We start from the raw sequence: 25175 nt of genomic DNA on the forward strand, positions 1-25175 counted from the left end.
TATTTTTACTTTACAGTTCGGGCGCCAGGTGAAATCCACCACCACTCAGACAGAGTAGTTAGAAATAAAAATATTATAATAATAAATGTTATTAATGCCGGCCTAAGTTACAGTGAACCAAACACAAGCACAGTTATTCAATTCTTTATTTATTTGACTAAAGAAAATAAGTCCTGACCACAAACTTCCAAAAGAAACAATTTCAAACAATCACGTTCAAAATAATACACATAATATTACGGCAATCCGACTTTTAAAATTGCCGTAACAAAATAACTTTCAACACAATTTTCAATACATCAACAATAAAAGGGCAACCCGGGCGCCTTAGGAAAATAACAAGAAAATAAAACAAAACTGAAATAAACGGAGAACAGAAGAGCTATCCCTAGGTAAAAAAAAAAAAAAACCCTTTCGGAAGGAAAAGAAAAACCCCAAGCCGTAGCCCAAGGTTACGGCTTCTAAAGAGCGGTCATTATGGAACCGGACTTTAAAAAGGAAGATTTGTCTCACCACCGCCGTGTCACCTGCTACATACGATTACAAAAAAAAAAATCACAATAAAATCGTAAGCAGGAATTGACAACGACTTACCGGTGGAACTTGTTCTGGTTCAAAAAACCTCCGAATGGAGGAAAAGAAAACCTCGCTCTCGCTCTCTCTCAAAAAAAACCAAGCGCGTCCTAACAGCGCAGATACCTTGAGGTGTTCTAAACGCACAAGCGCGACACACCAGGCAGAGGAAGTGGTGGAGAGAGCGCAATGTTACCTGGGCCAGGTATTTATAAACACGGATCATGACCCGTATGCAGACGCCATGTTTTTAAAAAAGAATATTTTATTATAAGGGACATGGCTCTTATTGCCACAATTTTTTAAATGGAGTTTATCATTTCAAGCTGGGTGTAAGCTCTTATGCATTTTCCATATGTTTGGCATTAGTCTAATGTAACTGTAACATGTTGTTTGACAGTTGAACAGCAAGTGTTCTTTGGAAAATAGCCTATGTACTTAAACAAATGTGGGTCAAGTTTAGTTTTGCTATGAAAGATTAATTATCAATCATGACTGAGAACACTGGGCTGTGGAGACCAAGCTTTGTTTGGGTTTCACTGTTTTTTGAAAATATTGTGTTTGATTTTAGAATTTCAGCTAGAGTAAGTAATACAGTCTTTGAAGATTATTTAAGGGAAAATATAGGACTAATATACTGAAATAGTTATGGGTATAATTAAGCCTGGTTGACATAATATAGTATTCTACAAAATGCCATTTGGAACACACTTTTAATAACAGAAAAAGTTACCAGTTGCACTGATGGAAAAGTTAAAAAATGACCTCCACGTCTCTAACTTTCCTAAAATCCCACCAGTTTATGCAATTTTATGAAGTTCTATAATCAGTAGTTCTATAGTCTTGCTGTAGATTCCTATAGAGGAATGCAATAATAAGAAACTAAAAAAAAAAACTATTACAACCTACACAGTTTAAAGATATTGACCCCTTCATTATAAATGTAATTACTATGTAGATAATATTATTTAGAAAATCCTTCTTCTTCTAAGTAGTTAGTATTAGTATTAGTTTTCTTTGTTGTAATCAAGACCTTGAGGACACTGCCATCACTAGTTGTAGAATTTATTCCTCATGGCTAAAGGCAGAAAACAGGTTATACTGAGTTGCTTTATTTCTGTTACTTAGCAACAAACATAAACAAAAACATGGCCAAGTTGTCAACACATAAATATCAGTGTTGGCAGTGCACTGTAAACCCAAAAGTTCAAATAACTTAATTCTGTTAAGCTGTATAAACTTAAAATGTCCTTATAAATTCTATTGACTTAAAAAATTTGAGATGTTATAACACGTAATTCTGTTTTGAGTTATGTAAACTAAAAACTTTAGATTATTTTCGAATCACTTTTGGATTAAGTAATATGAACTCCAGATTATTAAGGCACCATAATTTAAAATTTTGGAGTTCAAATGTCCAACGTCAGCGCCGCAGTGCATTATGGGGTGCTTCCTCTTACATTCGACCTAGCAAACTTTCTACAGTGATTGAAAAGAGTTTTTAAAGAACAGAATGGTCACTACAGTCGTCATTAGAACTACTTTGCATGTGGTCTAGCGCTTGTCTGACAAGCCAATGGTGTGAAGCTACCATCTGTGAGATAATGACAGAATGTCTCTAAGTCAGAATTTTGTTCAGATGGTATAATATTGTGCTGTCAAGATCAGTGACTTATTTTGCTTGCTGGCATATTCTTTGTGGAGGATCACGATGTTGCAAAGTAGTTGTGCCTGTGAGCGCAGGAGGGAAGAAGAAGCGTTACTTGCTCCAAGCAAGGTGACCTGACTGTGGGTCGGGGTCTCAGTAATTTAATTTAGCTGCAGTAACACAAGTCAAGAGAAATTTAAATTTATCAAAATGAAACAAGAAAAAAATTAGTTAACTGAAAATATATTTTCAAATTAAAGTTTAATTAAAAAAATATTACAGGTACTTAAATAGTAATAGTACTTAAAGTAATCAGTTACGACAAAAGTTTTGAGTACTCACAAACTTATTTGGTTTTACAGTGTGTCAGTGGTTAGGCTAAAGTTGCTTTAAGTATTTGCCCACTTTTGCATTACATTTGCCAGTAAAACATATTTAATCAAGCACAAAAAATCACATCCTCTCTGTCACAGGTAGTGTATTCTAAAATTTAGTAACTTTCTCACAGAGAGGAGAATAGATCGTGGGTATGACAGCTATCTCACCTCAAACACGTATAAGTAGACCATCAAGTTGAGTCAACAGGTCAGTTATATCTGCCATCAGTCAGTTTACTGAATTTGCCTTTCAGTCAGTTCAGCAAATTTGTCAGCATGACAGTTAATCTATGATCAGCCATGCCCCTTTTCTACTGCTGCGGGGCCGCTGCCGGTGCTTAATCGAGCACCAGGGCTGCGCTTTTCCACTGACAAAATACTGGTGCCGCTGCCAAAAAGCTGGCACCGGTACGGCACTGCAGAATTGCTAGTCCTAAAAGTTGGAACTGCTGACGTCAGAGGCTATGCAAATAAAAACCACGTGAGAACCAATCAGTTCAACGTTTGATGTGTTTGGTACCATTCTCTAGAGAGGCGGGAGTAACAAAAAAAGTCTGACCAAGATAGCGGTAGGCTAAAGGCTACATGTAGCATGAAACTATGTATATGATTAAAGGATGTATGGGCAACAATTTGTGCCTACATCAACACGGGCTGTTGTTTACATGTTACAATAACGTAGTCGGACCCAGAGTGGTAGAAAAAACTCTCTCTCTCTTGGTTCTGGCTGGTGCAAATAGACCACTCCAGACCATTTGAACACTCAATTAAACTTTTGAGCTAGGTGACAGGATTACTATTTTCATGAATTTCGCCCCCACAGCGAAAAGTTTTAGGGCAAAATCGGTTCGCTGTGTTTCGCTGTGTGGAAGCCTAGCGTAAAAGTAAATTTATAAAAAGCAACCAGATGCGTTCTGTCTCACTTCATTTTTTCCCCACGGAAATTACCCAAACTTTTGCTTTATAACGTTCGGTTCCCAAACTTGTGGAAATGCGAGCCGGTTCTCAAAAGGCAGCACTGGCTCCGCACCGGCACCGGCACCGGCACCGGCACAAGCACCGTCCTAGTGGAAAAGAGCTATCAGTTTTTTATTTTGATATCTAATATCAAAATAAATTATCAGTAGTAGTTCCAGCACATAACTGCAAACATGCACAGGTTTATACCACTTTATACAACCATGTAAGTATTATACAGTGAGTGTTAAAAGTTTAACAGCTAAGATGTATTGTGCCTCTTTCATACGTGCCTCTAGTACTATTTTTTTTATCAAATGTAAAGCATAAAATGTCAAGAAAAGGAGAAAAGAGTAACATTTTTTGAATATTTTTTCAAGTCAAGTCCCATACTAAATAAATGTGTGAACTCGTCTTTGGGGTTGACATGTTATTTGAAGCTTTTCACAAGAACACTAGAAATATACTGGTGACTGCTGCAGACAGTTTATTGGAGAGTCTTTGCCCAGTGGAGCAGAATGAGAAATTTAAAATACAAAAAGGAAGTGTATTGCAAGATGACTCTTCAGTTATTTGTCAACACACAAACATGTCTATGCATAGATTCTGTAATATAAAACAAAACCAGAGTGGATGAAAGTTTTGCAGTTGGAAGGTGAAGGAGACTGCAGACTCTGTCCCTTCAGAGTTTGCCATATATGACACGTTTTCCTCTGCTCTTATGAAAATTGCAGTCTAATTATTCTCCCTGAAGATTCCTTTTCACTGCATTTTTCACTGCATTATTGCACATGTATCTCATGAGCATTTGGTTACAGTTGTAATAAACTACTACTTACAGCAGAAGAGTTTACATAAAAGCATATAAATAATAGAGAAGAACAATATAGTAGTCTGCATAATCCTCCTATGCATAAAGCACAGAAAACGTTTGCTTTGTTTATCCCATGATAAAAAAAAAAAAACAAAACAGAATCTCCACCACATTTTGCTTCACATTCACTCATATTTAGTTTTCTTTTATGTGTTGGACTGGTTTAGCAGTGGATGTCATTTTGTGTTTATGATTTTGGTGTCAATTTAGTTACAGAGGTGTTGGGTTTCTGTGAGACAGTATTTTGGCTCTTTTTTTTTCTTTCTAAGAATTAGAACATTATGGACTAGTATAAATAATAGTGATAGTTCTGGCTAGAATGTTTTGTCTGTTTCCTTTCTTTACTTTGGTGCTGCTATTCATTTACAATCTATTCAATTTAATTTAACAGAGAAGTTTGTAAATTACCTAAACTGTGCATAACTGCCTTTTTTATACATGATGTCAATAGTCATTATGCTTTCACTGCACATTGTTTCTGTATGTTCTCTCTGTTTGCTGGTTCTTTGAGTTTCTTCCCTTCACTGCTAGATGTCACCTTTGGGGATGTAACTATATACAAATAAAGTAAAAACTCTAGGTGTACATTTGGTTTATATTATTTTCTCATAATCCCTTCAATACACTAAATCTGCAATCATTGATAATGAATAATTTCTGACTTAATACTGAAATCCATTATATAACAGTTAAACTTATAATAAACTTATAATACTTAGAATGTATTGTGTAGAAAAGCATAAAATTATCAGTGTGTTCACTACCAATATCTAGAACAAAGAACTGTACACCCATAAACTTGCAAGTACATTTAATTTATATGTTGTTTAGTAGTGGAGTACTTACTGAGATGAAGATGTAGAAATCAAAAATGATTTGTATTCTTGTTCAGCTTTTGATTAAAGTTCTGATGGTGATGGTAGGCTCTGTTTGAATATGTAGGATGTAGACTCCCCTCATTTGTTTTTCTTTTAATATGTAGGATACACTAGGGTTAGTTGTCATGAAGTGATTTCATTTTCAAAGCCGCCAAACTAGTAGGATGGTTTAATGATTTGTATGATGAATGTGTGAACTTTCATGTTGATCAGTTCAAGGAAGCAACACAAAAACTTGAGCTAAATGGAGCAGTTATGCTTCTCAAAGGCCGTGTGTGTGTGTGTGTGTGTGTGTGTGTGTGTGTGTGTGTGTGTTTCATGCACATATAGTTGAGTACAAGAATATTTGACTGTCAAATCTTCAATTCTGGAAAATTGAAAGTGAAAGAGTGTATGTTAATAAATCTAATAACTAACCTTCTTCCTGGGGTGATGCAGTCCTTTGAGATTTTCCAAAAACAGACTGGATGTAATCGGTCAAGGTAGAATCAAATGTGACAGACAGGGACTGGAATAAAAAAAATACATAATTTTAGGGCTAAGGATTTATCATTACTTACAGTTGTTAAACTAATAATAGCTCGGATTCACATTTAGTATCAGATTTTTACAGTACCAGTTGTTTATGGAAATAAAAATTTAATTTCTGAAAATGTCACAACTCACAAATAGAGACTGGCTTCTGTACTTTTTTTTTTATCTCACTGCTAATCAAACTGGCAACACCAAGCCATGCAGTCTTTAAATGAGCAAGTGACCAATTGTTCCTTTTGATCAACAAATATTTAATAATGTCACAGAAAATAGCTTCCTGTTATTGTCTGGAGGCTGTTCTACATGATGTACATGGCTAGGTAATGGCTAGAATGGCCAAGTAACTCTTATACACTGATTGATTACTTTCAGCTAAGCAGGGAAGTGTACCAAAAATATATGTTTCATGCAAACTGAGAAAACAGATGAAAAAGGAGAAATAGTGTATGGTTTGCAATGACTGCTATAACAGAAGTTCTATTGATTGTCATTCATTTTTCCATGAACTGATTTCACATAAATGTATACAATATACACAATGGCATACCTGTAAGGTCTCACATATCGGGCACAAGTCTTCTACACTAGGACCCAATCTCACAGGCTTATGTTTAAGACAAAATATTCCATATAATGGAACCACCCCCCCCCCCCCAAAAAAAAAAAATATATATATTGTGTTGATTATTAATCTGCTTTCGGCCCGGTCAAGACGGAATGTAAATATATATACTATATATATAAACATACACACTACTGCTTAACTTGCATGTTGTGGAAGAGACGTGAAGTAAGCTTTGACAGGCAATAGTGTCTTGAACTTTTAGTGCTTGCTCATTATTTCTTGTCAAAATAGCAAGAGTTTTCCAGGTTACTGTGTTCAAAGAGAGATTCTAGGGAGTCTCAATCCTAGCTAAATGTTATAATGGCTTTTTGGAAATATTTCATGTGTTTGTCAGAATTTTCTCTAGTGAGATTACTTTGCCATTATAAAACTTCAAAATTGAGTGTACTTTCAATATTGCTCTGAAAGAACAGACATAATTCAAACAGCTACTAAATTAAATATGTATCTGCCTGCCATGAACTGAGAGACGAGCAATAAGGCTTTTATGCTCTCTGCTGGCCAAAATGTCTTTTGAACAAACACACACATACACACACAGACAAACAAAGACATAAAAAAGGGTTATTTATATCTTATCAAAATCTTCTTGTATATATTGAAGGCTGAAGGAGAAGCAGAGACTTTGGCACTGAAGAATTGTCATCACTTGGAGGAATTTATCTGTTTTGACTGCCATTGTTGTCGGCAGGTAAAGTGAAACAGAAAATGTAAAATTTGTCTATGAAAATTATGTGTTTTTGTAAGTAAAAAAAATTATTGTGTGAGTGAGAGCACTTGAATCTAAGGTGGTAGGAGACCCACCTAACACAAAACATTTTCAGAACTTTCCATATAGTTACTAATAACTTGTAATATAAAGTTTCTGTTTCACAGACTTACTGAAAAAGTTTAACTTTTGCGAGCTTAGATTGTTTTAAAAAGTTTCATTCTCAGAGAACATCGTACAACATTGAAATACTGTAACCAATACACATTGTTTTAAAAACATCTGAAATGTCTGTCATCCTCGTCATCCTTGCAAATGACAATAAGATAATCACAGATTAATTGATCAAAATAGTAGTTTATAGTAGTTTTTCTAGTAGTACATAGATTAGGCTTGCCCTGTGCTATTGTGTTCTGAATGCATTTGTTCCTTCAGAACTTATACACAAATTTGTTTTCTCAGCTCTCATCAGATTTGCCTGTTCATGACTGTGAGTTGCACTCAGTCTAATTAGGCCCCATTTGAAGGGCTGAAGTGTTTCTCTTGAAGAAAAGCAGCTCCAGTTTTGAGTTGACATAGCATGCATAAATTACTGAAAACTTTTTAGAAAGTTTTCAGTCTCCACCACATTTGACTTTACATTCACTCATGTTTCGTTTTCTGTTCCATGACTCACTGGTTTAGAAGTGGGTGCCATTTTGGGTTTATGATTTTGATGTCAGTTTAGTTACAGAGTTGTTGGGAATAATGTTTGACTCTTTATTCATAAGGAAGATTAGAAAATTGGGGATTAGTATTAATGAGTAACTGTTCAAATTAGTGATAGTTCTGGCTAGAATTTTTTCCATCTGTTTCCTTTCTTTACTTTGGCACAGCTATTCACTGTCACAACCTGCACCGCCATTTTGGACTTTTGGTTTGACATGTCTTTGTGCTCCCGTTCTGTGTCTGTCTCCGCCCCTCACCTGTACCTGTTTGTCTCATTATTAACCTTGTTTAGTTTCAACCAATCCTGTGTTGCCCTGTTCAGTTCTCCTTCTATTTAAGTCCTAGTGTTTGCCTTGTACTTTGTCTATCGTTGTTTGTGTTTTGTGCACACTGTCATGCTGCACCTTTTTGTTATTGGGTTTTTTGTTCCTGTTCTGCATTTGTATTTTGGTCTTCAGTTCAAGTAAAGTCTTCAGTTTTTGTCACTATCATCGTGTCTCTGCACTTGGGTCCTGAACCACACCACCAGCGTGACAGAACGATAGACCCAACAAGGACCCAGCAGACACTTCTGTCTCCCAGGCAGAGACGGCTCCAGCTCCTGACCTGGGTGCGGCGGGGCTCCCTCTCTCGGTAGGTTCTCCAGCCCCTAACCCGGGGGGGGAATTTTTTGGGGGGGGGCTCCCAGCCCTAGACCCAGGCACCACATGGACTGTGGTGCTGGGCCCAACCATCTCTAGGGCTGTGTCCGCTCCTGGGTCTCCTGTCTCTGCCACCCTGAATCCCCTGAATCCCCCTCTTCGAGCAGTGACTCCGAAGGCTCCATGGAGGGTGCGCTGCCCAGCGCGAGGAATGCGCTGCCCGGCGCACCATGGAGGGTGCGCTGCCCAGTGCGAGGAATGCGCTGCCCGGCGTACCATGGAGGGTGCGCTGCCCAGCGCGAGGAATGCGCTGCCCGGCGTACCATGGAGGGTGCGCTGCCCAGCGCGAAGAATGCGCTGCCCGGCGCACCATGGAGGGTGCGCTGCCCAGCGCGAGGAATGCGCTGCCCGGCGCACCATGGAGGGTGCGCTGCCCAGCGCGAGGAATGCGCTGCCCGGCGCACCATGGAGGGTGCGCTGCCCAGTGCGAGGAATGCGCTGCCCGGCGCACCATGGAGGGTGCGCTGCCCAGTGCGAGGAATGCGCTGCCCGGCGCACCATGGACGGTGCGCTGCCCAGCGCGAGGAATGCGCTGCCCAGCGCGAGGAATGCGCTGCCCGGCGCACCATGGAGGATGCGCTGCCCGGCGCACCATGGAGGATGCGCTGCCCGGCGCACCATGGAGGATGCGCTGTCCTGCCCTGTTCCCGAGGCCGCTTTCCCGGCCCAGGTCAGCTCCCATGCTGACGCCCTGTCCTGGTCAGCTCCCATGCTGACGCCCTGTCCTGTTCCCGAGGCCCTTTCCCCGAACCAGCTCAGCCCTCTAGCCGACGTCGAGGCTGTTTGAAGAGTCTGCTCCGTTCCTGTTCCTCTGCCGGTTTGGAAAGTCTGTTCCAGCCAACCCCTCACCTGCTCGGCCGCAGAGGGGGCCCGTCGGCTGCAGCACCTTCGGTCTTCCCTCTGTGCGCCCCCCCACCCACCCGGTCTGTTCTGGACTTTGTTTTTCTTTTGGGCCGTCTGGGAGCCGCCCCTTAAGGGGGGGGCTCTGTCACAACCTGCACCGCCATTTTGGACTTTTGGTTTGACATGTCTTTGTGCTCCCGTTCTGTGTCTGTCTCCGCCCCTCACCTGTACCTGTTTGTCTCATTATTAACCTTGTTTAGTTTCAACCAATCCTGTGTTGCCCTGTTCAGTTCTCCTTCTATTTAAGTCCTAGTGTTTGCCTTGTACTTTGTCTATCGTTGTTTGTGTTTTGTGCACACTGTCATGCTGCACCTTTTTGTTATTGGGTTTTTTGTGCCTGTTCTGCATTTGTATTTTGGTCTTCAGTTCAAGTAAAGTCTTCAGTTTTTGTCACTATCATCGTGTCTCTGCACTTGGGTCCTGAATCACACCACCAGCGTGACATTCACTTACAACCTGTTCAATTTTTTTTTATCTCAAAAGTTTGTAAATAATCTCAGCTGTACATAATTGCTTCTTTTATACATCACGTAAATAGTCATTGTGCTTTCACATTGTTCCTGTGTTTTTTGGTTCATTAAATTCCTTCCCTTTACTGCTAGATGTCACCTTTTGAGGATGCAAATACATACAAACTATAAGCTCTATGTGTGCATTTGGTTTATATTATATTCTCATATCTTATTAAACCTGATCCCTTCAATGCTCTAAATCAGGGTTTATTAACAGTAAATAATTTTTGACTTACTGTTGAAATCCATAAGCTAACAAAAGTGGACATAGTGCATTTAAAGGTATACTACTTTGAGATGTATTGTATGGAAAAGCCTAGAATTATTTATTTACAAATAAATAAAACCTGTGATCTAAGAGTCTAATCTGACTGCAAGTCACACTAACATTTGTCAGATTTATTATCTGTTAAGAAAGCAAAATAATATATACATATATTTTCAAACAGCCTAAATACAGTACATTGCATGTGCATTTAATTTATGTTTAGTAGTTATGATGGTGAATACTCACTGAGATGATGATTACAAATCAGTAGAAATCAAAGATTATTTGTATCCTTGTCCAGCTTTTGATTAAAGTTCTGATGGTGACGGTAGGCTCTGTTTGAATATGTTTGCCTGAGGATGCGCTTATATAGAGCACTAAACCTGAATGACTGCTCTGTATTGATTTAAAAGACACACATAAAGAGGATGTAGGCTCTTCTCTCATTTTGTTCTATCAGTGTGTAGGAAACACTAGGGTTAATTGTCATGAAGGGATCATTTTCAAAGCCGCCAAACTAGTAGGATGGTTTAATCATTTGCATGAATAATGTGCGAACTTTCATGTTGATCAGTGCAAGGAAGCAACATAAAAACTTGAGCCAAATGGAGCAGTTATGCTTTTCAAAGACCAGACTAACTTTTCATGTTAATGCTGTTCTGTTCGTTTGTCTTTATTTCAAAAGTGCTTGTATGTTCAGTGTCTTTATAAACATATTCATTTAGAAGATACATAAATTGCTTTATATGTTAGAACTTTAACATTTGTTGTTACATCTACAATATTCAGTGCTTTGCCAGTGTAATTTGTTTGGTACAAAAATAAATTCAATAAATTGTATGATCCCATCACGCTCTGGTTCTCTATCTCCCAAAAATCTTTATATGAGATTTTTGTATTCGCTTCTTGGTTTCCTTTGGCTCACCTAGCTCCCCTGGCTCATTAGTCACATCTATTTAGGTAACTGAGTCCTGTTCTTAGACTGTATAAAAACTCATGGTTTTCCTACCTCTCTTTGTGTTCTTTTGTGTGTGGGACTAATCAGTAATTACATGTTTTAACATTACATTTTGTCCTGCATAAGAAGACAATAACAAACAAGCAATTTGTATTTGGTTCCAGTCACTTCTTCTCATTTTTGATGCCAGGAAGTACATTTGCCAGTACTTACCAGTTCTTGCCTAGTAAAATTAAAAAAACAAAACAACAACAACAACAAAAAATAATAAATTAAAAACTTGCCGGTCAAAATGTCCGGTAATAATGTTCATACAATTAAGTTGTCTGGAGGAGGAGTGAGTGATGCGGCTTATGCACATTGCAAGCTGCAAAGACACATTGGACATGTTTGATTTCAAGTCGGCAGCAGAGGACTTTGCCGCAATGAAAAAAGGAGAAAATGAAACGTTATATGGTAGCCTATAGGCTACAGTTGATGCCATGTAGGCCTAGCCTTGTTTTAAAAGTTACTGGTTACAGATGTTTCATAATAGCCTACATTTTAGCTGCTATTGTTGAGGTTACTGTCGTTACTGTTCGTTTTGCTTAATCAGTACTGTTCATTAAATAGTCAAACTGATTTGAGGTCATTGTCATTCTTTCGTCAACCTAGATGTACATTATATTTGGATTTGTAACATAGACAGTTATTGAAACGTGACTGGTAAGTTTCAAATTTGTCTGGTAAAATCAAGTTCACGTTCAAGTTTATTTAGAGCCCAATATCACTGTTTACAGTCTCAAAGTTTTTTACAGGCCACAACAGTCAAATCAAAGAATGACGGCACCCCCTGACTTAATCCAAAATCAATTCCTTCTGGACTGGCAAGAAAAAATCCTAGTGGAGACCTTGATATACATATACAGGGGTTGGACAAAATAATGGAAACACTTTGTTTAATAACAGTTTTATTATTTAATATCGAGTTGGTCCTCCTTTGGCAGCAATAACTGCTTCAATACGTCGAGGAATAGATTCATACAATCTTTGGACAGTGGTTAAGGGAATTTTAATCCATTTCTGAAGCAAAACATGTTCCAGCTCTTTCAGAGACGATGGTGGAGGGAAGTGGCGCCTTACTTGCTACTCCAAAATATACCAGAGATTTTCAATAATGTTAAGATCTGGCGATTGTGGTGGCCAATCCAAGTGTTCAACCTCACTGCTGTGCTCTTCATGCCAGTTTTTAACGATTTTGGTGGTGTGAATTTTTCAAATTATCATCTTGAAAGATTGAGCTCTCGATGAACTGTTTTGGTTGATACTGGGTTAGCAAGATGTTGGTTTAGCTCTGCAATCAGTTTAGTAGTTGTGGTTCTGTGATTTTTGACACAATGTGTTTTAGTGCTCTGCAGTCACGTTCACAGAGTTTTGGCTTCCGTCCAGAGTTATGCTTCCCAGAACTAGTTTTCCCCAGTTTTTGGTATGCCACCATGACTTTAGAAACAGTTCCTCTTGATACATTAAACAACTCAGCAGTCTTTGTTACTGAAGTACCAGCCATTCACACTCCAACAATTTGCCCTCTTTGGAAGTCTGAAAGGTCACACATTTTGAATTATACTAATAAGCAGACCTCTACAGAAAGAAAAAACATGGGTAATACATAAAGCACAGGGTGTCTGCAGTACATATACATAAGATTTACATGTCACTGGGAATCATATTAACGTCTGAATGTCAGCAAATTTATAGGTCTAGAAATGCAATGTATATATGTTTACAGAGTGTGATTTGTGAAAAAATCAGCAGGGGTGGGGGGCACACACACACACACACACACACACACATATATATATATCTGCTCTTAACTATGTTATCAATCAATCAATCTCTTTCCCTCTTTGTGTGTCTGTGTGTGTGTGTTATACAAATATAGTTGAGTAAAAAAATATTTGACTGTCAAATCTTCAGGTCTGGAAAAGTGAAAGTGAAAGGGTGTGTGTTAATCAATCTGATAAATAACCTTTTTCCTGGGGTGATGCAGTCCTGTAAGATGCAAGAACACACTGGATGTAACTGGTCAAGGTGGAACCCAGTGTGACAGACGGGGACTGGAATAAAAACATGCAGAATTTTAGGACTAAAGGTGTAACACTTCCTACGCTTGTTTAAATATTCGGTATTATTACACAAACAGTTGTTAGAAATTGTTGGATGTGCTTTTGCATGTGTAGATTTACTCCTTTTCCAGTACAAAGATATGAGCATGCATTTATGTATGTAAATAGCTTGGATTCATGTTCAGTATCAGATTTTTACAGTTCCAGTAGTTTATGGAAATAAAAAGATTTAATTTTTGAAAATCTGACAACTCACATTCACAGGCCAATTCCAAGTCTCCAAATTTTGATCAAAAAGTGACAGGTATTTGGAGTGTAAATACCTGAGTTGCCATCCCTGTCTAATCCCACTTCGCATGGCTCAGCTGGTTATAAATTTTTGATTAGCTTCTTCACGTATTTGAGAATGTGTATACTAACCCTCTGAAATTATACTTGACGGTTCTACGAGTACTTTTATAGATTTCTCTGCAAAATTAAAGGAAAGATTTCTGAAGTTTCCATCCTCACCTGAGGAGCATAAGTAGCAATGTCGTGAGATTTTAAGGCTCCCTCTACTGTTATTAGGTTCCCTCTATTGTCATTGCAGTGAATTATAAAAGAGTTAAGCAGTGTTAATAGCATGTGCGTATGTACAATGAGTGGATCACTCTTTGTCCTCATTTACATTACACACAGCTGGTCTATCAGGTTCTAAACTCATACTTCTCTATGAATATGGGAGGCTGAAATGCTCATCATTGGATATACTGAGAGCTATGACATTTAATTTCATAAACTGAATAAAAAGGACGTCACATATAACTCTGGATTATATTTCTGTGTGTGTGTTATACTACACCTACAGTTTCTTCTTAAAACTAGAAAGAATCCTTAGACATTGTATTTAAGACCAGTCACAAACAGAACAATCTTAACCTAATCTGTCTCTCACTGTCTCTGTGTTATGCAGGTATGGTTAATTACAAAAACTGCTTGCTTCTCAAAGCTTCATTTCTGGAAAACTGAAAGTGAAAGAAGTTATGTCAACAAAGAACAGGTGTAGTTAACCCTTCACTTGGAGTGATGCAGTTCTACAGGATTTTCGACCAACAAATGCACCTAGTCAAGGTGAAGTCAGGTGTTATAGGCAGGGACTGAAGGAAAAACATATGTTACTCCAGTGGGATGATAAGGTATACATGTTAAGCTTATAATATTTCAAAGTGTTATTATCATTTATGACACACCATAAACACTCATTTTAAACTGCACATTTGTTTGCATAATTTGACTCCTCTGTCCAGCCCACAGATCTGAGTGCATATTTACATGTGTGAGTGTCTCAAATTGTGATTGTACTTGTGTTTAGTATTTCACAGTGATAAGATTATTTAATTTTTGAAAATCTTACAACTCATTTTATTTGGTCAAAGTTACAAACATTGACCAAAAAGTGTCAGATAAGTGGAGCGGTGTCAGGTGTGCAGTGGAGCTGGACTCAAACGCAAGACACAGTGATCGTGGTAACAAAGAAGGAGGACTTTATTTACAAAATGTAGAAAAATAAACAGGTGCAAACAGGACCCAAACTGGATATAAACGGTGCAGCCAAACAGTGTCTTCAAATGAACACAAACAACTATAGACAAAGGACAGGTCAAACACAAGGGCTTAAATACAAGAGGAGAACCAAACAGGGGAAACATAATTGGCTGAAATTAACAAGGGTAATACGAGGTTAATAAATGGAACAAACAGAATCAGGTGAGCGGTGGAGACACACATGGAACAGGAGCACAAGACATTTCAAAACAAAAGTCCAAAGCAAGGTGCAGGCTGTGACAAGCGGGAAGACTGGAGTTGCTTAATCCTACATCACATAACTAAACTATTTATAAATTTATAAAGCTTTTAAGTGTAGAATATATGTATATTTACTTTTTAAAATTGAACTTAAAGATTCCAAGAGTACTTTTTGGTTGTCTCAAGAGAATTGAAAGAAAATTTTTCAAATTTTCCATTCTCACCAGAGGAATATGTGCACCCACAAGTTGTTAATATGAAGGTACATAACATGAGACTCTCAGACTCCCTTAACCCTTATCAGGTCCTCTTTACACATGGGACACTTCCCATCTTCAGTCACAATACACACAATTTATCTATCAGGTTCTCAATCCGAATCAACTGTTTTTGTTAATAAGAAAGTAATATAATAGATGTTTAAAAGGAGAACACCACACCCTCCACAATGCTATCATATGAAAATAGGCTTCTAGGAGTACTTTATGGATGTCTCTATGAAACTGAAGGAAAGGTTTCTGATGTTTTCATCCTCACAAGAGGAACATATGTAGCAATGTCGTGCGATTTTAAGGTTCCCTCTACCTTCATTAAGTTCCCTCTATTGTCATTGTGCTGAATTAGAAAAGAGTTAAGCATGTTAACAGCATAAGCGTATTGTCACAACCTGCGCTGCCATTTTGGACTTTTAGTTTGCCATGTCTTTGTGCTCTTGTTCTGTGCCTGTCTCCGCCCCTCACCTGTTCCCGTTTGTCTGATTATTACCTTGTTAATTTCGCCCAATCCTGTTTTGCCCTGATTAGTTTTCCTTCTATTTAAGTCCTAGTGTTTGCCTTGTCTTTGTCTATCGTTGTTTGTGTTAGTTTGCGCAACAGTCACGCTGCACCTTTTTGTTATTAGTTTGCACTTGTATTTTGGTCTTCATTTTAAGTAAAGTCTTCTGTTATCACCGTCAAACATCGTGTCTTGCACTTGGGTCCTGCACCACACCACCAGCGTGACACGTATGTACAATGAGTGAGACTCCCTGTCCTTATTGACAGTACACACCGCTGGTCTGTCAGGTTCCAAACTCATACTTCACTATGTATTATGAAATTCCTAATATGGGAGACTAAAATGATCATCATTGGATCTACTGAGAGCTATTTTTGACATTTAATTTCATGGGAAAACGGTGATTGCAAAAAGAGTGTAATGCACTAACTTCTTATTTTGTCTTGAATAAAAATGACTTCACATGTAACTCCGGATTCATGTGATATAAAACCTCCCTTACAGTCATGGGTTGTCAGAAGACAGCAGCTTCGTAGAAGAAATGCTAGCATTAGCCCAACATGACAACAGGTATCAGGTATCCTATCTTTTAGAAAGGACTGCACAACAAACAAATTGTCAACCAATGTGAATCCATCATCAAGTAATCTCAAATTAATTACCTACTTCTTTCCCACTCTTCCATTCATTTACACTGCACAAACACAAACGCACACAAACACATGCACACCCCCCCCCCCCCAACTATTCTCAGCTTTGTCTCTCGAATAAAGTACCTCTTTCTCAGCATCCCTGACATCTAGCTGTACATAATTATCCACTTTTTCAGGGAAGTGAACAAATGCCTAAGCAGACTAATGAAGAATCAAATATTAAAGAAATCAGTAACAACCAACAAATCAAAAAATTTCTCACATTGATCAAACTGCTCAAATCTTGATTTAATGATGAAACTGCCAGTCAAAATACATCAGTACTATAATTTACACATTAATATACAGTTAACATTTCATACATAATAAATAATCAAAAATAGATACAATAATGATTTTTACATGCCTACTTAATTATTCAATTTAAACAATTCAAAACTCATACTCAACATCCTTGGTTCATCCCCATGCATCAGAAGGTGCCAGGAAAATTATAGTTACCCCAAAAACACTACATCTGGGTTTTTTACATCACATGAGGATGGATGGCTGTACCAACACCATAACCATTTTATGTCTGGTATTATATTATTGTTTGTTGATGGTATGTGGTAAAATCATAAAAAAACTAATATAACTACATTTTCTGTATATGCCCCCTTTGTAAGTCAATATTTGTTTTGGCATCAGTTTGTCTGCATGTCCGTATTCAGTACAATTACAGTACAGTACAAAGTTGTTTTGTTGTTTTTTAATAGTGAGTCCATTATTCAGTAAGACTGGGAGCAGACAGTAGCTACATTACAGTGACTAAAGTTAAAACATGTTGGACATGCAGAAAGGGTAAAGCGACAAAAAAATAAAACGTCTAAAGCACTCTAAACATCGCTCTTAGAAAAACTCAGCTTCAGCTTTGAGACTTCTGTAAAATTTTGGCACAGTGCTTCCACAACTGGACAAACGCTACAGCCATGGAGTACAATACTTATTCTGTTGCAATCAACGTGAACCATATAATCCGGCAGCTTTTCCTTTAACTGCTTTGCCAGGTATTTGAGCAACACAATGAGGATGGAAGAGGTAATAGGACAGTCTTTTTTAAGATGCTTAATGTTTGCTGAGGTATAAAAGAGGTCCGGGACCAGGGGATCTAGGAAATGTAGCTCTTTGGAGTTTGGCAGCAGTTTTTCTAAAATACCAATAAAGTCGGCCGAGAGAGGCAGATCCATGGACTGCAGTGCTTGCTGCAAGAATGGCCATTTGACTGTCTTTGGGATATTTCTATGTTCATAGGTAATAAATATTTTTGAAGAATGGTTGCCATTTGGGGGGGGTCGTGACACAGACTGATAAGCCTGGTCGAGTCTTTTGGCCAGTACTGTAGCTAATATCATGTATTCAAAACTGAGGATTTGCTTAGATGTGAATGGTTCATTCAAAAATTCAGGTACTTCTTGAGGCATTGCATTCAATTTCAATTTAAAGTCAATAATTTTTTGAAGATTTTTCTCCCTGTCTTCAAGGGGAAACATAATGGCTTTCATTGCTAAAAGAATCTCCACCCCATTAATGAGACCCACTCTTAGAGGCCCTAGTTGTGTTTCCATACCACCATCCTCTATGTCTGTTTCAGTATATCGCAGATCCAGAGTAATAGGATAATGGTCAGAAATTTCAACTCCGTCATGGATCTCACAGTCCTTAACATCATGCATAGCCATCAGAGGCATGAAGAACATGTCCAACCTGGAGAAGCTGTCATTCTGGTGGTAGGTGTATTTTATCTCTTGGGGGCATAAACATCCCCAGACATCCTGAAGTTGCAGAGAGTCCATGAATTTCAACAGATGTGGTCTAAGAGGATCTGAGCCACACCTCTTTCGATCAGAAATAGGGTCAATGGCAGTGTTGAAATCCCCTCCAACCACTAAAATCCCTCTGACAGTTGCTTGAAGGTAGTCTGTAAGTCCATTCAACATTGTGGTGCTATGTTTGTGATTATACACATTGACAAGAGTGTACCTTTTACCATATAGGTAACAGAAGAGGACAATATACTGGCCTGTGAAGTCAGCTTCAAAGCACTCACATGAAAATGTTATATCATCCTTTATGAGTATAGCTACACCTTTGCTGTGAGGGTCATATACGGTGAAGTAAGGCTTCCAGCCTTGAACATTGTCAAATATGTCCACGTCTTTAGGACCAATGTGTGTCTCTTGAAGAAAAACAACACTAGCGTTGAGTTCATTTAGTGTAGAAAAGATTTGTAATTTTTTCCCTTCATCTTTCATCCCATTAATGTTCCATGAAAGCACACGTAGAGTCGGTTCATCTGCCATGTCCAAACCTGAAATGATTCCACAAATGAGGCAGTTCCAAATGAACTGAAATCCCACAAGTAACAACACAATAAGTACAAGTTAACAAGAGATTTTCAACAAAAATGCAAAGACCATGGCAGATCCACTTATTTGTTAGAAATAATGGTGCTGCAGGGACTAGCTGTGGGTCTAGGTGTGGGTGCGGATGGGTGCGTGTGATGAGTACAAAATATTTGACTGTCAGATCTGCATTTCTGAAAACTGAAAGTGAAAGAGTATTTGTTAATAAATATGTTAATGTTCATAACCTTTTTCTTTAGGGACTGGGATAAAAACAGACAGAATTTTAGGACTAAAGGTGTATCATTACCTACACTTGTTGAAATTATTTAAATAATTAGCATTATTACATGAACAGTTGTCAGATATGAGCACATACCTATGTATACAAATAGCTGAGAAGTCATTTTTGGACTTCTGTTCAGTGTCAGGTTTTATAGTATCCTTAGGTTATGGTAATAAAATGGTTTAATTTTGAAAATCTCACAACTCACATGTTGTCAAGTCCAAGTCACAAATGTTGATCAAAAAGTGACAAGTAAGTGGAGTATGAAGACTTTAGTTACCATCCCTGTCTAATCCCACTTCACATAACTCAACTGTTTATAAATCTTAGACTCTAGGTTTGAGAGTAGGCTTCTAGGAGTACTTTTATGGGTGTCTCTGTTAAATTAAAGTAAAGGTTTCTGAATTTTTAATCCTCACAAGAGGACCATGTATAGCAATGTCGTGAGTCTTTAAGGTTCCCTGGACTGTCATTAGGTTCCCTCTATTGTCATTACACTGAATTATAAAAGAGTTAAAAGTGTTCATAGCATGAGCGTATGTACAATGAGTGGGACACTCCCTGTCGTCAAACACAGTACACACAGCTGGGAGTTTGAATATGAATATATTTAAATGAACAGAAAGTGCAGTCGTTGTCTCAGGCAGCGGTGCTGGCGGATGAGTTCAGTCTGACGCACAAGACTGTGTTTGTGTCCGATCGTGTCCCGACCCAGAATGAGAAATCACACCCAGCCACCAAAGCTCCGAACGAGAAGCAGTTAAGCCCTACTTCGTCCCGTTCGAGAGCTGACTGGAAATGTTTTTATTGTCATAGAGTAGGTCATGTAATTGCCGACTGTCCGAGTTTAAAGAGTAAACAAGAGCGACAGCAGTCGGACCAGTCAAAGAGCGTGGGGCTCGTTAAAACAGTCTTGGAGCCTTCTAAACACCCAGTTAGTGTTAAACCCCCTCCTGACCCTAGTTACACTCTTTTGTTGGAAGGGTTGGTGTCAAAGTCCGGTGAAGCGGAGGAGCAGATACCCGTGGTCATGCTGCGTGATACCGGTGCTGCGCAGTCGTTCATCTGCTCTGACACGCTAGATTTTACCGATGACATATTTGTTGGGTCGTATGTCTTGGTACAGGGGATTGAGATGGGCTGTGTGAGGGTTCCCTTACATAGGATTCACTTGCAGTCGGAGCTTGTGAATGGCTTCGTTAAAATTGGAGTAAGACCCTCGCTACCGGTAAAAGGGGTCGCATTGATCTTGGGGAATGATCTGGCGGGTGGTAAGGTGTTGCCTCTGCCCGAGGTGACTGCTATGCCCATGGAGCAGCTTCAGGCTGACGGGCTTGCTCGTGATTTTCCTTCTGTGTTCTCTGCCTGCGAAACGACTCGTACTCGGTCCCGTAAATACAGAGATGCTGCCTGTCTGAGTGGTTCATTTCTGGGCTCTGACTGTGTAATACAAGGTCCTAAAGACAATACTGTGTCTGAGGAGAGGGAGGACGTAGAGTTTAAACTGCCGGCCACCCGTGAGCAGTTTATAGCAACCCAACGTGCCGATCCTTCTCTCGCTTCGTGTTTGTCTACTGCTAGAGAGTTGGTGACATCTCGTAAATCGAGTGGTTACTGTGTTGAGAGGAGTGTTCTTATGCTTTGTTTTACTTGTGTTTTGTTCTACCTTACTGTAGCTATCCCACTGACCACTCTTTCGAGCCCTTCGCGTGCCTCTGCCTGGACACCTGTGCTACTCTGTGGTACTCTTTGGGGTTACGTTCCGCTATAACCGATTTCTAGTTCGGCTTTGCAAGCTCGTTTTTCTGGCCCTTGCGTGGTGTACCGTAAGCTCCGTGAAACTATGTGTTTCGGATACCTTATCCTGTGTTTTTGTGCTTTTGGTTTGTCTTTGTGTATGAATTGTTACAAACTTGCCATTCTGTGTTCGACCTTGTATTCTCATGTACTGACTTTGTTTGTGGATTGCGCTCTGGCTTTGATGTTTTGGTTATGGCGGGGAGATGGACAGGGAAGAAAGGGGATCCCCGCGTTAGTGTTCACTCTGTCTAGGGATAGGTTACAGGCGGGTGCCACTTTTGTATTTCGGTTTCTAGTTAGTGTAGTCAGGTTTCCTTTGGCTCTGCCACCTTTTTGTTTTGTAGCTCAGTGTGTGTTTTCCGGTGTAGTTCAGGGTGGTTTTTGTTTTGCTAGTTTCATTTCTTTGGCACCGTCTACGTCCTCTCCCACCTTCGTGTGTGTTTGTGTTTGTAAATATTTTTGTATATACTACTTTGTAAATATCACGAAATATATCGTGCACTTCCTTTTACAATTCCCCGTGTCCGTGTTTTCCTCCATCACCACACCGTCCCAAAACCAGCACAGGTGGTGGGTCTTTTATGCTACGTTCCCCTACATACCCCTAGACACCACACTCCACCGGGGACGTAACATATGGATTGAATAAATGATCTTCATAGGGTATATTTAGAGCTATTTTTGATGTTTCATTTAGTGAGAAAACAGTTACAAAAAGAGTGAAATGTACGAACAGCTTATTTTTTCTTGAGTAAAAAAGGACTTCACATACACAGTAACTTTATATTCATGTGATATAAAACCCTTCCATACACCCCACCATTGTTGGAAGACAGCATCTCAGAAGAAGAAATTCTAGCATTAGCTCAACACCATGATTTCAGGAATCCTATCTTTTGTAATGGATTTAGTTCACAGCAAACAATGTGTGAACCAATATGAGTCAATCACCAAGTAATCTCAAATTAATTACCTACCAATAGAACAAAAAAAAACATAAGTAGCTGCCTGAAAAATGAAATGAGTTTCCTTTGTCTTTGTGAGACAGGTTAAGTCAAGGTGTCAATGTTACTGATGCTGTAGAAAACATAAAAATTAGGTACCTGCTTGGCATTTACTTGAACAGCATACTAAATATATTCAAAGGCACTGTATGGTCTTATTTCAAGGAGAAAATAATGAGTTGCGTGATATTTGAGACATAATGTTTATGATCCGGATAACTGGGAAGAACAGTTGATTCTCAGTCTTCTGACAAGTAACACTGCAAAATAAAATGCTGTAGATTTATACAGATAGTCAGCTCTGGATGGTTTTCAAAGATCAGGTACCTAATTTTTATGTTTTCTACAGCATCAGTAGCATTGACAGCTTGACTTGTCTCACTAAGACAAAAGAAACTCATTTTTCAGGCAGCTATTGATGTTTTTATGTTCTATTGGTATAAAATTTTAGACTTTTAACAGTTACTGTTATATACCACACATAACTCAGACATGTAGAAACTGTATTAATAAATAACAGTAAAATAACAAAAAAAATAAAAAAAATAACAGTGCTTACCTTTGGAGTTGGGATGATTTTTAATGCTTCCAAGAGGAACCTATGATTTGTGCCGTGCTGAAATTCGATATAACTTCACCTTATAAGCAATTTCAATATGGTAATTTTTTGGGCGTTAACTGTGTGGGTGACTCAGTGATACTGGGTATGAATTTGTTTCCTTTATTGATTGTCAGTGTTACCAGTGGAACAGGTTTCAATGTTTTAAACTGTGATCAGAGAACAGGTTAGACGTCACAGCCGAAAGTATGATTTATATTCAAAGTATGAATTCAAATCATACTTTCACGTCTCAAATGCTTTGATGACCGTGGTCTTGTGAGTAACATCAGTGCAGGTCTGTCATGTGACCACACTCATACTTTCATATATGTTAAGATATAACATATGCCATATCTTAACATATACAACATGTCTTCATATAATTAAGATATGTGAGAGTTCAGTAAACAGGATTAGGATCAGGTTTTTGTTCCTCCCAAGTTGATATCACCTATTTCCCTATTCAGCAGTAAGATCCCATCATAAATCAACCCTTGCATTAAACTGGGCTGACATGTGCATCCTCCAAAACATGCAAATCCAGTCACTAGTTATTCTTTATGTAGACTACAGTCTTCATATTTCATTCAAAAATGTAACAGACTCTAAAGTTCTGTTTCATGATGAGTGAGGCACTCAGCAATCAACTTTGACAGATATCTGTGCAAGGGCAGCTGTACTGAGCACTGAAAACATGTGGACAAATAGATAGAAAGATAGATAGATAGATAGATAGATAGATAGATAGATAGATAGGTGACTTTATTTATCCCTGTAGGGAAATTAAATTGTCATAACAGCCAGGTATCTTAAAATACAAATGACAAACTGGTACATGAACACAGCAGTTAATTTGAATGAACAGCAAGACTAGTGAATGGATGATTTGGAAAAACTGACTGATGGTCCAGTTATAAATAAGGTACAGATGAAGGCATACAGTGCAGAAGAATAATAACATCCAGATATAGTCAATGTCCAGATATAGTCAAATGTTGATGAAGATGAAATCTGATATGAAAATGCAATCATTTGACTGAGAACCCTTGGCTGTCAAGAGCAAGCCCTGTACTGTCAAGCCTTAGTCCATGTTTTCCTTATGTTCTGTCTGTCTGTTCCAGGTTGCTCCAGTCAATGTTTTACCCTGGTCTCTGCCTGTTCCCTACTCACCTAATGCCACACATCTCATCAGCCACAGCACTGAAGCCCTGCCAGAATCTTCACTGTTTTGCAAGATTGTCTCACCAAGTTTCATTATCATTGTGTTGTTTGCCTTGCTTGTATTTTTGTTCTGTGACCTAAGCCTGTTTTTGGATTGTGACTGTTTGCCTAGTGTTTTTTGCCTAGATCATTTGCCTTCCTGTTACCGACCCAAGCCTGTATTCACCTTGTGAGTTTTAGTCTAGTCCCTGATTACCTCTGCCTGTTTTTCCACCCCTCTCTGCCTCATACCCTTTGCCTGTTTTTTGACTACCGTTTTTGCCCTAGCCCTATTTGTACCTTTGCTGGATTTTTGCCCTTTGCTTTGGACTTATCTCCTCATTAAACATCTACTGAGCCACCTCTCTTGCCCTCTGAATCTGCTTTTGGGTCCTTAGCTCTAACTAGGCCTCACTGACCCTAACACTGGCTTTAGTGAGCAAGCTTTAGGTTTTACAGGGTTTTTTTGTTTGTTTGTTTGTTTTGTTAAATATTTCAGTATTTAACAAAACAGAGTTGTTTTTCAAACCTCACCAAGAGTAAATTCCCAGTCTTTCAAGAGTATAAAAAACAACATGAATAAAAACAGATGTAACATTCCAAAGAACTGAATGATGTTCAATAGCATATTGTGGGATTGCTTGCCTCATACCAAAACTTCCTCTGTATGCTCTGCTCTACAGTGCATTAATGATCAGTTTTAAACAAATTCTAAATGTATGTGCCCAAAGCCTTGCAGAAGTTCTTATTAAAACAATACTTGCAAGAGGAACACAGAAACTAATGGTTCTGAAACAAGCATGGCGGACGTTGCATACCATACAGTTTGTAAGAAGATGCAATACATGACACTGTGTGTCTAATACAGGGAAATGTTGCCTGTCTTAGTGCGGGAAGAATTAAACAATGATCTCTGTCAGTTAACCTAGTTCCCTAAACTCCAATACCAGATACCAGGTAGGCCTGCTGGAGTTTCCCATGGGCACGCAAAATAAGAAACTCAAAAAAGAAAGAAAAAAATAGCAAAAAAGCACTTACAACCTATGCACTTTCAGGGCTTCATCCCTTTGATTATATATTTACTGACGACACAGATGATTCAGTACTGCCTCCTCCACAATTTCTCTGGTCAAAAAATACACATAACCATCACAGCAGGATTGATCCTTAGAAACTCTTGGATATCATGAAAGACAAATAATGGCAAATGGAAAATAAAATGATCAGACAGGTTATTAAATGTGAAGGTAAATATGAGGTTTTCAAAGCGTATTACGACAGAAAAACCCTGGTGGACGTCAAGGTCTGGTTTACAGGATGTTAGATCTGACATGTATCTTCTGTTTTTTAAACTG

This window comes from Chanos chanos, chromosome 9 (assembly GCF_902362185.1).
Source record: "Chanos chanos chromosome 9, fChaCha1.1, whole genome shotgun sequence".
Taxonomy (NCBI): domain Eukaryota; kingdom Metazoa; phylum Chordata; class Actinopteri; order Gonorynchiformes; family Chanidae; genus Chanos; species Chanos chanos.